The 12683-nt window shown below is 36.7% G+C and overlaps 1 protein-coding gene across 5 annotated transcripts in view; it reads left to right on the plus strand.

Annotated features, from left to right (window-relative positions):
- Positions 1 to 7162: 7162 nt before the first annotated feature.
- Positions 7163 to 12683, plus strand: part of nrip1a (nuclear receptor interacting protein 1a) — a 41377-nt gene continuing 35856 nt past the window's right edge. For all 5 annotated transcript variants that reach the window (XM_067365552.1, XM_067365550.1, XM_067365553.1 and 2 more), the window contains exon 1: positions 7163 to 7370. The gene's annotated coding sequence lies outside the window, so the exon portion shown is untranslated. The remainder of the gene's footprint in view (positions 7371 to 12683) is intronic.

The raw sequence follows: 12683 nt of genomic DNA on the forward strand, positions 1-12683 counted from the left end.
GCCACAGTGTGTCACAACCCTGCACATAATACACTCATGGGGTTATTTCCTTTTTTTCTGAGTCTCTTTCTCCTCCACTTCCCTCACATTTGCTCTCTTAGATACCTCAGATCTTTAACCACATTGCCAGTCCCTGAATGCAACTTCTAGCCGTTTTCAAGTCATGCATCTGTGATGTCTTGTAAACATCCGATTATGGTTCTTTGTTATGAATAATAAATGTTTTTATTTGAACTATTATTTGATAAGTTATCTTTTGCACAAAGAAGGAACAACATAATGGTCTCCTATCCACTGAGACCTTTTTTGTATGACATTTGTCTTTTATTTTCAGTGCTGTGTCTTTGGACACTGAAACCATGCCAGATCTTAAGCAGCTATAATAGCAACCTTACTTTCTCTGAAATAGTGCCGTATATGCGGGCTGCATGCATAAACAGCAGTTATTGATCTGCATCGCTCAGGGAAATAACGAGGGTTACATTATGATACAAGACCTAAATCCACAGAGTGTCTCACCTCAAACAAGCATTCATTCAAAAGGCACAGCCAAAGATGGTGAAACCAACTAAAAGCCACTGACTAAGTATTATGTTCCATTAACTAATCAGTAAAGATATTGACATACTCTAAGCAAAAACAAAAAATTGACACATTAATGGACAGGAAACACTCCAGTATATAAGAATGCCAACCACTGGCCAAAACAAGCAATTAACCCCTCTGGGCAATCTGAATGCTCTGCCAAATTAGTTTAAATGCAACATCCTCTCACTTACACAACAAGATACAGGCGAAACATGGGCAAGTTGTCACACCTTTTACTCCACTGAATATTTCTTAGAGTAGGTTTAGTTTTAAAAGTAAGTCAAATTTAGACACAAACCTTAAAATCTTGACTACAATAAGGTAATTGAACATTTACATTGTTATTGCCCATGAAAAATTAAACATGTTGATCAATGGCCAGGCATGTTGTACTACTATATGGGGCAAGTTGTTAAATTGCCGTTAAACTGCTGATCTCACATCCTACTAATACTCTAGTGAGAGTTAGACATGTAGGTGCAGTGTTACTTATAGTCCAGAGAGGGACAATCAAAATAAAGTATTACCAAAATTATTTAAAGGAACACTCCACTTTTTTTGAAAATAGGCTCATTTTCTAACTCCCCTAGAGTTAAACAGTTGAGTTTTACTGTTTTCTAATCCATTCAGCCGATCTCCGGTTCCACTTTTAGCATAGCTTAGCATAGTTCATTGAATCTGATTAGACCGTTAGCATTGCGCTTAAAAATGACCAAAGAGTTTTGATATTTTTCCTATTTAAAACTTGACTCTTCTGTAGTTACATCATGTACTAAGACCGGCGGAAAATGAAAAGTTGTGATTTTCTAGGCCGATATGGCTAGGAACTATACTCTCATTCAGGCGTAATAATCAAGGAACTTTGCTGCCGTTCCATGGCTGCAAAACTGTTTAACTGTTTAACTCTAGGGGAGTTGGAAAATTAGCCTATTTTCAAAAAAAGTGGAGTGTTCCTTTAATACCATTTTAAAGTGTCTGAAACCTACGTACAAAACCACTGCTAGAAAAAACAAAGATTTGTGCAATTGTACTTTTAACTCAAATCTGTATAGTTTCTCACACTGTGACAACTAGCCCCTAACTATAGGGCCCTATTTTAACGATCTAAGCACATGGTCTGAAGTGCATGGCGCAGGTGCACTTAGGGCGTGTCTGAATCCACTTTTACTAGTTTAACGACAGAAAAAATGGTCAGCACACCAGGCGCATAGTCCAAAAGGGTTGTACCCGGTTGTACCTCGTTTCTTAATGAGTCATGTGTGTGTTTTGACTGTGCAATAAACCAATCAGAGTCTCATCTCCCACTCTCTTTAAAAGCCAGTTGCGCTTGCACCATGGCGGAATTCGCTATTTACAAGGTGAAGTTTGTAAGCGAAAAGACTGAATGCTTCTCCATGAAGAAATCCCTTTATTTTGAATTTTTGGCATGTTTTCGTGCTGCTGCGTGTCCCTGTGTGTGTAACAAGCAGAGTGTACGCGCACTGTGCACCCGCCTATAGGCGCATATTACTAACGCGTCCTTTAAATAACAAAAAAAAAAAAAAAAAATACTGCGTCATTGACTTTAGACCAGGTTTTTGTTGGTCAATGGCGCAGTCGTTTTCAGTTACCTCAAAATAGCAATGCGCCAACAATGCGCCTGAACACACCTCATTTTCAGACCATCATGCCCATGGGCGAACAGATGGGCGAGAGTGCATTTGCTATTTAAACAACGTGCTGCGGGACGTGAAAATGATAACTGCATCGGGCTGAAAATAGCAAAAAACACTTGCATTGCACTTGGCGTCGCATTGCACTGGGTATATGATAGAGCCCATAGTCTTTGTTTGACACAGTTGTAGTTCATTAAAAAAGCTTAGCATGACAAAACATCTGCGACAGACAGTAACAGGCTGCTCAATAACTTTTTGATAGCTTTACTGAACTGTTTTTAAAGTTATGCTCTGAGACCTTTGAACAAATTACTTGAGGAAATGAACATTGTCAAATGAACATAAAGTGACAACACCTCATCATCAGAAGTTAAACACAACCCTAGACTCACAGACTAGACTTCTTCTTCTTTTTTTTTTTTCTTTTTTTTGCAAGTCGATATTCTAATCATATATTTTTTTCCCCCAAGGCACATTTTATCAATTCCAAACCACACCAACCTTAAAGGGTTAGTTCACCCAAAAATGAAAATTCTGTCATTTATTAGGCTACTTACCCTCGTGCCGTTCCACACCCGTAAGACCTTCATTAATCTTCGGAGCACAAATTAAAATATTTTAGTTGAAATCCGATGGCTCTGTAAGGCCTCCATAGGAAGCAATGGACACTTCCTCTCTCAGTCTCTAGATCCATAAAGGTAATAAAAACATATTTAAATCAGTTCATGTGAGTAGGCTACAGTGGTTCAATATTAATATTATAAAGCGACGAGAATATTTTGGAGCGCCAAAAATAACAAAAAAAACCCGACTTATTTAGTGATGGCCGATTTCAAAACACTGCTTCAGGAAGCCTCAGAACACAGATGAATCAGTGTGTCGAATCTGCTGTTCGGAGCGCCAAAGTCACGTGATTTCAGCCGTTGGCAGTTTGACCTGACACGCGATCTGAATCATGATTCGACACACTGATTCATTTATGCTCCGAATCTTCCTGAAGCAGTGTTTTGAAATCGGCCACCACTAAATAAGTCGTTATTTTGTTTTTTTGGCGCTCTAAAAATATTCTCGTCGCTTTATAATATATTGAACCACTGTGCTCACATGAACCGATTTAAATATGTTTTTAGTACCTTTATGGATCTTAAGAGAGGAAGTGTCATTGCTCCCTATTAAGGCCTCATGGAGCCATCTGATTTCAACTGAAATATCTTATAAATTTGTGTTCCGAAGATTAACAAAGGTCTTACGGGTGTGGAACGGCATGAGGGTAAGTAATAAATGACAGAATTTTGAAATTTTTGGGTGAAGTAACCCTTTAACAATACTATTATTAATTTTGTATATAATCATTTATAAGCAGTGTTGGGGGTAAAACATTTCAAGTAACGTGAGTTACGTAATCCGATTACTTTTTTCAAGTAACAAAAAAATTTGCCTACGCTGTTGTTCACATAGTAAAACCACTGCAGCACTTCTGGGTTCTGGTTCTACATCAGGACGCCGCCTCAGTATTGGCCGACGCTGTACACAATGCATGTGTGTGATGCTGATGCAAGAACCGGCCAATAACGAGCCGGCATTCTGATGTAAAACACAGAAGCACTGCACTGATTTCACTACATGAGCAGCATAGGAGACTGACATGGAAGAGAAGAAATGTTGAATAAAGCTGTTACTTTTATTTGTTTTTTTGTGCACAGAAAGTATTCTTGTTGCTTCAAAACAGTAAGGTTGAACCACTGTAGTCACATGGATTATTTTAACAATGTCTTCAATACCTTTTTGGGCCTTGAAAGTGATAATAACGTTGCAGTCTTTTGGAAGCCAGAAAGCTCTCAGATTTCATCAAAAATATCTTAATTTGTGTTCAGAAGATGAACGAAGGTCTTACGGGTGTGGAATGACATGATGGTGAGTAATTAATAACAGAATTTCCATTTTTGGGTGAACTAACCCTTTAATAATTTTTGACTTTTCAGTGTGTTCAATCTTCTGTAAAAGAAATCCTGCTGAATAATTACGTACATCTGAATATAAGGCATTTTTCACTTCCAACCCTTGTTAACAATTATATATCACTTAGAAATGATTATATACAAAATTAATAGTAGTTATTAAGATTGATGTGGTTTGAAATTGGTAAAATGTGCTTGGAAAATAATATGATCAGAATATCGACTTCCCTAATAATTATGCACACGCTTTATTAAATTACATTATTTTGTCTGATACTACAAATCATATTTATATTTTAATGCAGCTACCTATGCAGTCAGCATTCATCTCGCTCTGACTTCACCATGCCTATTTTCAGTGACTGTGTCAATATTGTGTTAAACAGTAATTTTCCTCTCTATGGTGGCCTCTTTGGCAAGAACAGCAACCTTTGTATTTGAGTCCAAAGGGGAGATGGCAGTTTGTGCTTCTCACCCCATATCCTTGTTTGCACCTGCCTGCCCAGAGAGCCTTTGCTCTTCCTGGCCATTGAAGGTTCAAGGGAAATCAGTGGAATCAAAGGTCATTGTCTCCTGGCAGACCTAATGTTTTCCTTTGTGACCGTCATATGCTGAGGCCAAAGTCCCTTTGTTTTTGCCTCTGCTCTCTGATCTGGGATCAGTGTTTGAACTGCTATCCGTTTCTAGAGGCACACAGAGGAAAAAGATGTGCTATTTAAACTGATATTGTCTTTCTTTTTTTCAGTCAAAAAGAAATTAAGGTTTTTGAGGAAAACATTCCAGGATTTTACTCCATTTAGTGGACTTCAATGGGGTACAACGGGTTGAAGGTCCAAATTGCTGTTTCAATGCAGCTTCGAAGGGCTCTACATGATCCCAGCCGAGGAACAAGTGTCAGAATTAAAATTATCAGGAAATTTTAATTCTGAAGTGAACTAATCATATAATTTTCTAAACAAATAATACTACTATATTGGTTTTACACTCTAGTACACAATAGGATGGACTATTTTTTTCCTTGAAAAAGGAAACTGTTATCACTCTGCAATATGTTAAAAGTTGAATATATAGTACATCCTACTTACCTGCATATACTCACATAAAGCAATATAGCAAATCACAAACTATATTATCAGCCAGGGCTTTATATAAAGTTGGATATATAAGTATGTCCAACTTTATCTGCATACATACTTGTGTAGGGTGATATATTGCATATCTCAACTGCTTGATTGCTTGAACCATTGCACAATATAATCAATATTAATCAGTATTATTATCAGCCAGCTCGAATCTGCTAAATGTGACTATGAATATGTTAATATATTATTAATATTAATATCATGATTGTCTGTGAAGCTGCTTTAAAACAATGTGCATTGTGAAAAGTGCTACACAAATAGATTTGACTTGACATGATTTGAGTAACTGAACATTTCACTTTAAACCTTACACATATTTAGTCAGAGCATTTAAAAAAATGTGTAAACATCACACAAGAGCAAAAGGTTTTTCTCACAGCTTGTCACATAGTAGTGAAACATGTGACTATCTTGGGAGGGAGAGGGAATCAACTGTAGTAAGGAGGGGCAGCTGGGATGTTAACATCTCTTTGTATGCAAGAGAAAGCTGTGAAAAACTTGATGGCTGATACTATGTCCCATCAGGATATAGCCCATCTGTAACCTCAGCGGGGCATGTTTACTCCAGCCAGAACCGTTGACTGGTCATATGGGGTCCCAAAAGGTGTGAACTTGGTGTAAAAACTGAGACTTCTTAAAGGCTGAACTAGGCAGGCAAGTCAAAGTGTAATGTTTTTGCATTCATTTTAACAACAGCAAATAAAATAGAGTATTTCTTATTATAATAACATTACCAATAAGTATGTAGAAATGAATTCAAAATAATAAAAAATCTAAATAAAGTTACGTGTTCTAATATATTTATGATATATAGATAGATAGATAGATAGATAGATAGATAGATAGATAGATAGATAGATAGATAGATAGATAGATAGATAGATAGATAGATAGATAGATAGATAGATAGATAGATAGATCTTTTGTTTTATGGAGAAAAAAAAAAAAGGCAAGGAACGACCTCTTGAATCTGAGAGTCATGTGTGCACCTCCTCTGTGCTGGTTACCTTTGATCATAAAGTCATGATCTTATTTAAAGTCCAGGGTTAGGAAGAGGACAGATCTGTGGCTTTAAGGGTGGCGTCCATCAGCATTGTGAAGTCCGATTCTTCTTAGCGATTCGATTTGCGCGGTGATTCAGTGAACCGATTAAAATGATTCAATGACTCGAATCATTACTCAAAAGTCATTTTACACTTCTTTGATTTGTTATTGTTGTAAAATACAGTTAAATATGGGCAAAAAAAAAAAAAATGTATAACCAAATTTATGATTAATTCTAGACTATTTAATTTAGGCTATCAAATGTTGTGTTAACATGTCTCCCACCCCACAGATTTTTCAATGGTGACCACTGTTGCAACAGGCCACTATTGTTACTTTAATAAAGTTAAGTTAAATTGGTGTCAGCAACCAGCTATTATCAAACATGCAAGCAAATAAAAAGAAAAACTTATCCGAAATAAGATAGGTTACTGCATTTGAGGAAGATCCCATCTCAGCTGTTAAATCCAGTTTAAACTGGTAGGCCTATGTTTTAACTTGTTTTTAGCTTTTTCCAATCTAGCTTTAAGCTGGCCCTGTCTTGCTATCTTTAAAACTAGCTATCCTGAGATAATTTATTATAGTGTTAGTGGTTATTATTGTTGTAATTATGGTGTTTTGGTGTAAATGTGGTTACCATAGTGTGTGGTGATTTACAAACGCTTTGCGAATCGGTTCGGCTGAATCATTACAAGAATGATTCGTTTTCGAATCGAATCTCACTAGCGTCCATGAGGGTAGGAGGAGTGAGCATGGCATTGCAGAGTGCCGGGGATACCTTGAATAAACAATTCAGTCAAGCGACTGACTGCAGGACTCAAGAGCACTAGAAAACCGCGCATGTGGGGAATAGACGCTGTCAGCCCCAGTCATCTTCCCGTTTTTACATCTGAATTGTTCGTACAGAGAAATATCATATGCGCGTCTCTGACTATTCCCTAAATGCAGCATAATTTTCAACTGGATTCTCTTCATCCGAACAGGTAAGGCTGTGTGTGAAAATACGATTTCTGGTTTATTTTTTCGTCAACAATGCATTTGCAGCAAAGCCAGAATCCGCTATGTATTTTATTGGCTTGTGCGTACTATATAATATAACCAGGGAATATAGGGTGGTGGGAGCTGACGTTTCCATTTTGAGTCTTCATTTATTTCATTGAATGTTTACATGCAGACATGCACGTATAATGTGTGCGGTTGTTTTAAAAAATGCATGTGATCAAACGATTACATGAAAGCGACCAGGACTATACGCATCCTATATCAGAATATAGTTACACATGCACATTTTTAGAGGGTTCGCCGGCAAGCACGTGAAATGTGATATAAAAGAGTGTTGTTGTGCTAATAGTAGCCGAGCTCAGTTAAAGTACTAGATACATTGTTACTGTGGTTGTGATAAGAGGATGACTCTGGCACCTTGCTTACCTCATAGTTTATGTTTAGTCTAACCGAGACTCTTCAAGTGCTTGTGTGGAATCTTTAAAGTGCTTCAAGACCTTGCACTGAGAAACAAAACATCTAACGTGCTATAAAAATCTTTTTTCTGAAATTCAGCGTTTATGCTTACTGAAAATAATGTTTTGTTCGGTGTTGCGGTTTGTTCGGATAGTAGTTTATAATATTTGTAAGAAGAACATTACAATATCCATATTAATTCGTTGAACATGTGGGTAGTTTTACAAATTAAACCACACTGTTGAAATAGCATTACAATTACTTACACTAATATGAGACTTCAGCCGTCTTTATTTTTATTCTATGTGGAGGTGGTCGCCCCCTTATGGGCGCAGACATGTTGCTGTCACATGACCAGTTGGGTCATGCAATTGATCAATTTGATACTTTACTATTAGATTTTGTTAACATTTTTAAAAAGTAGGTTATTTACAAAGCATAAACATTAAAGGAAATTTGTCAGCCACTGTTCCACCGAGAGAAATCGTAACAGTCTGTCAGCTGCGTAACAGCATGTACCACCAACAACGCATGCAATGCGATGCAATTGAATCCAAGAATATGTATTTGTGTAGTTTGTATGAGACAGAAAAAAAAAGATAAACAGATTTGGTCTGTAGTGGCAGCAGTTAGTAAACATACTACATGCCTCCAGGCCAGTAGGTGTCAGTATAAAGTTACTGAATGCACCTTTATTTATTATGTTTAGGCTTCTGGCCTTTGTTGCTTTTCTCAAATCAGTGTGGAGCTGTTTAACAACATGACCTGAAGTATATAATGTTCGCTTTGTTGACTCATAGGTATTTTAGCATAAATATACCTTATGATATAATTAGACAGTATTGAATGAGCATAGTGTTGTCATTAGCTCAGCTGTAATAAATAATAAAACCTACTGTATATTATGATCCGTATGGACACTCTCTTTTTTAAGCACATAATGCACTGTATGTGGGAAGTTGTGTTGATGTTTATTTTTGTGTTAAGCATGACTAAATCAAAACCGCCGAGGTGGTTCTCTTCTTACATCAGATTTTACTCTGTTTGTTCTAGTTTAAAAAAAGTACCAAATGTTTGCATTTTGGGAGGATCAGCTTGCTTAAGATCATGATGACATGTAACCCAAAAACCTGAATACCCACTCACATAATGTTAAAGTGTACTTTGTTTATAGTGTGGTTTTGTTTAAAATAATGCTCTTAGGCTTTCTTAAAGAGCTGTGAAGTAAGCTTTTGTAAACAATCTTGTCACCGAAGTCTATATTAAAGTGGATATCTTGGATAGTGATAACCAGTTAACAGTAATATTTGTAGACTCTGTTTTCTGTATTTGTAAATGGATGATTTCATGTAGCATTTCTTATTATTAAAGGGGTAGTTCACACAAAGATTAAAGTTCAACATTTACAACACCCCGATTTTGCTTCAAACCTGTATGACTTTCTTTTTTCTGGGGAACACTTTTTTTTTTTTTTTTTAACATACATTGAAAATCAGTGGCATCCCTCGTTGTTCTTGACCCCAGTTCGTTCATTGTATGGACAAAAGCAGTTTTTAAAAATGTCTTCTTTTTAAGGCTTAAATACCAAGAATCAATCTTTTAGTCTATGCTGTTTTCAGTTGATGAATGAATGAATGAATGGAATTGTAATGTGCATCCCATCCATTAAATTGCAATAAGCTTTGTGCTTTGTTACTTCGATATGAAACAAAGTCCCAGATTTCAAATTCTGTCAGTTTTATTGTGAAACTCCAACAATACTGTTTTGGCACTGTTTAATGTGATGTGATCAAGCAGATCATGTCTTTCGCTTTACTACTAGTTACGGCACAAAATAAACATGAATGAACATCAGAAGGTATGTTAAAAAATACAGCTTAGAGAAATCATTATGTCTCGTGTAATCGCTTGTAAACAAGCAATTTTTCATTTACCTCAGAAAAGCCGTTCTGTGACCATAAATTTGTTGTAAATGAACTATAGAGAGGAGCATTCCGTTAAATATATGCACTATATTACATATTCATTATATTTTTACTGTTTTTCAATATTTCATGTATGTTTAAATGTGAAGTTTTTATGATGGCCACTATTTTAAAAAAATGAATTGAAGTAAAAAACATAACTATGTAATTATAAAGTTAGTATTGTAACTTTATTATTAAAAAAAATCCTTATGTGTAATATAATTGTTTGTTTACAAATCAGTTAACTTGATCCTTTTAGTAATGTAGTAACAACTAGCATTAGTTGAGAGATTTTTTTTCTTTGAGAAAATTTGCTATGTACCTGATATATCTAAAATAATTGCAATCGAATCAGAATGGAGTCGAATCACAAGCGTGTGAATCGAAATCGAATCAAATTGTGAAATTTGTGTCAATACCAAGCTCTCTTGTGTTCACAGAAGAAAATGTCATACAGGTTTGGAATAATTGGAGATTTGAGAGCGAATAAATTATGACACAATTTTAATTTAATTCATTAGACGGTTAGAGTCATGCAAGTCAAAAGATATGGATATCTAAGTTGATTTTTGTTTATTTAAATTTGTTTTTGATTATGCATAGAAGTGCCAGAAGTTTTCTTATGTATTTGGTTGGACTCCCAAATGATGCTCACATAGTCCTACAGAGATGTTTGCCAACTTTTGCTTTGTTTTTTTCGTTGTTCTGAATAATATTATGTCAGTTCATCATATTACAAATTGAATTTCAAAGCTCATGTAACTGGGCTTTGACAGAGTATGGTTGGCGTAGAGAGACAAAAATACTGTCATTTTACACAGGGTGGAACAGTAAATGCCATCTGATCATGTGGAAAGAAAGCCAGGATGAGGAAATGGAGGGATGAAGTGAAAAGCTGAAATGGTTTGTGTGTGTGTGTGTATGTGTGTATGCATATGGATGGCTGGAAGGGGTTCATTGTTCATGAGATAATGGCAGGATCATCTACCAGACAGGAGGTCACCACGCCCCTCAATCATAACCCATAATTGATTGACCATAATGGAGATTGAAGTACATTATTCATAGTTTGCGAGAAAAAAATTACAGCCAGCCCACTGCGAGATCAGGGTCAGATAAATCAGGAGGAGAGGTGCGCATGCAAGCAACGGCTTGTTGAAGAGACAACCGGCTGAACGTGATCTTGTAAACATCAGGGATCAATGAGATCTCAGCAGCGCACCAGCTTTTAAGAAAAAGACATTTACAGTGCCTCTTAAATTGGCTTGTGTTGTGGTCCGTGAGGAGGGGGGTGGTAAAAAAAAAGACAAATGCAAGCAAAGAGTCCTGTATTAAACTAATGGCGTAAGCAAAAGTGGAGGGCAAAAGGAAAGAAGCATCTTAAATCATGTCTCCGTGTGCCAGCTCATCTATCAGCAGTACACCACAGAAATGATTTTTCCATCTGTAGAATAGAAATGTCAGCCCGAGGCAAGCGATGTGTATCAGTGATGTTTTTATAGAGTAGGCCAATATTAGGTATGCGATTTATGGCAACTATCCTTAACTTCGCATGCTTAAGACTCTAAGCAATCAGAAGCCAAACTTAATGGGTTGGTAGTCAATGCTTTTTTAATCCGTTTTTACAATATCTCAGTCCATAATCTACTTTTTTATTTACAGATTGTTATGAAGTTTTATAACCAAGTCCATATGGAATATGTGACCCACAGAAAGTTCCATATTTCTGTAGAATTGGAATGCCTGTCATTCATAAAATTCTACACATATAATGTTATATAATAATTGGACAATGCTTTTTTTTTTTTTTTAAGTTGGCCTGAAATAAAAAGTAATCTGCTTACTAAATGTATGTTCGCATTCATTTTTGAGTGCAGTGGCCATATCTTAATCCAATCATCAACCCATACATATATCCAAGTCACTGCCCAACACTTTCACTTGGATATATGTCACAATACAAAAGAAAAAACATCACTTCTGTTTCAATGTGAGTTTTAGAGGTAGTTTAGCATTTCACACCGTACGACATGTTAACATCCCAGAAGTATTTCATATCAGCTCCATTTACCATATTCATATCCATAGCACAGATTTTCCTCAAATCAGCATAGAATATGTGAAAATTGGCTGCAGATTCTGTCTGGGGCTGCTTATAATTTACTACAGTAAATGTCATAGTGACCTTTTGAAACTTTCAAACCAGTCTTTTAGTTGCTTAAGATATTGGCTGATTCTGCAAATATTTTCCAGAAATATTCACCAAAACCACTTCATTTTAGCTCTGTACTGTAGCCATCACGTTCTAGATCAGTTTTGAATGAGGACCGCGGGGTGAGGCGATCATTTCTAACATGTATTGCCCTGGCTTCTGCGTCTATGTCTCTAGACAGCTTTAATGGCTGTAGGGATAAAGGTTTTCGTAGGTCACCATGTGGCAGGATCAGCATAATTGAAGGCTTGAGAGGACGCAGTAGGGGCGATAGTTAAATTGGACTTAAGACTGTTATTCAATGGTGTCTTAATTTAACCACCCTGGGTTATATGAAGCAAATCCCACTGAGAAAAGTGGCTCACTCGAATGCCAATCATTCCTCACCGATCCTGAGACTTTTGAAGGTTACAGGGCTGTCTGTGGCTGGGCTGACGGATTGATGTATGTCCCCCGTTGAGCAGAGAATTCAGAGTCCAAGGCCGCCGCAGTGCTGTCCTATTAGGGGGGATTGTCCTTCACAACTTCTTAGCCGCCTGTCCTTTCTGGAGCCTACAGAGCTCAGGCAAGGGCATTGTGTCTGCTACAATAAGCCGAGCCGTGGAGTGCTTCACCCACACATAATTATATGGCTTTAATGCAAGCATCTTTCACCGTTC

The sequence above is a fragment of the Chanodichthys erythropterus genome, chromosome 17 (assembly GCF_024489055.1).
Source record: "Chanodichthys erythropterus isolate Z2021 chromosome 17, ASM2448905v1, whole genome shotgun sequence".
Classification (NCBI taxonomy): Eukaryota; Metazoa; Chordata; class Actinopteri; order Cypriniformes; family Xenocyprididae; genus Chanodichthys; species Chanodichthys erythropterus.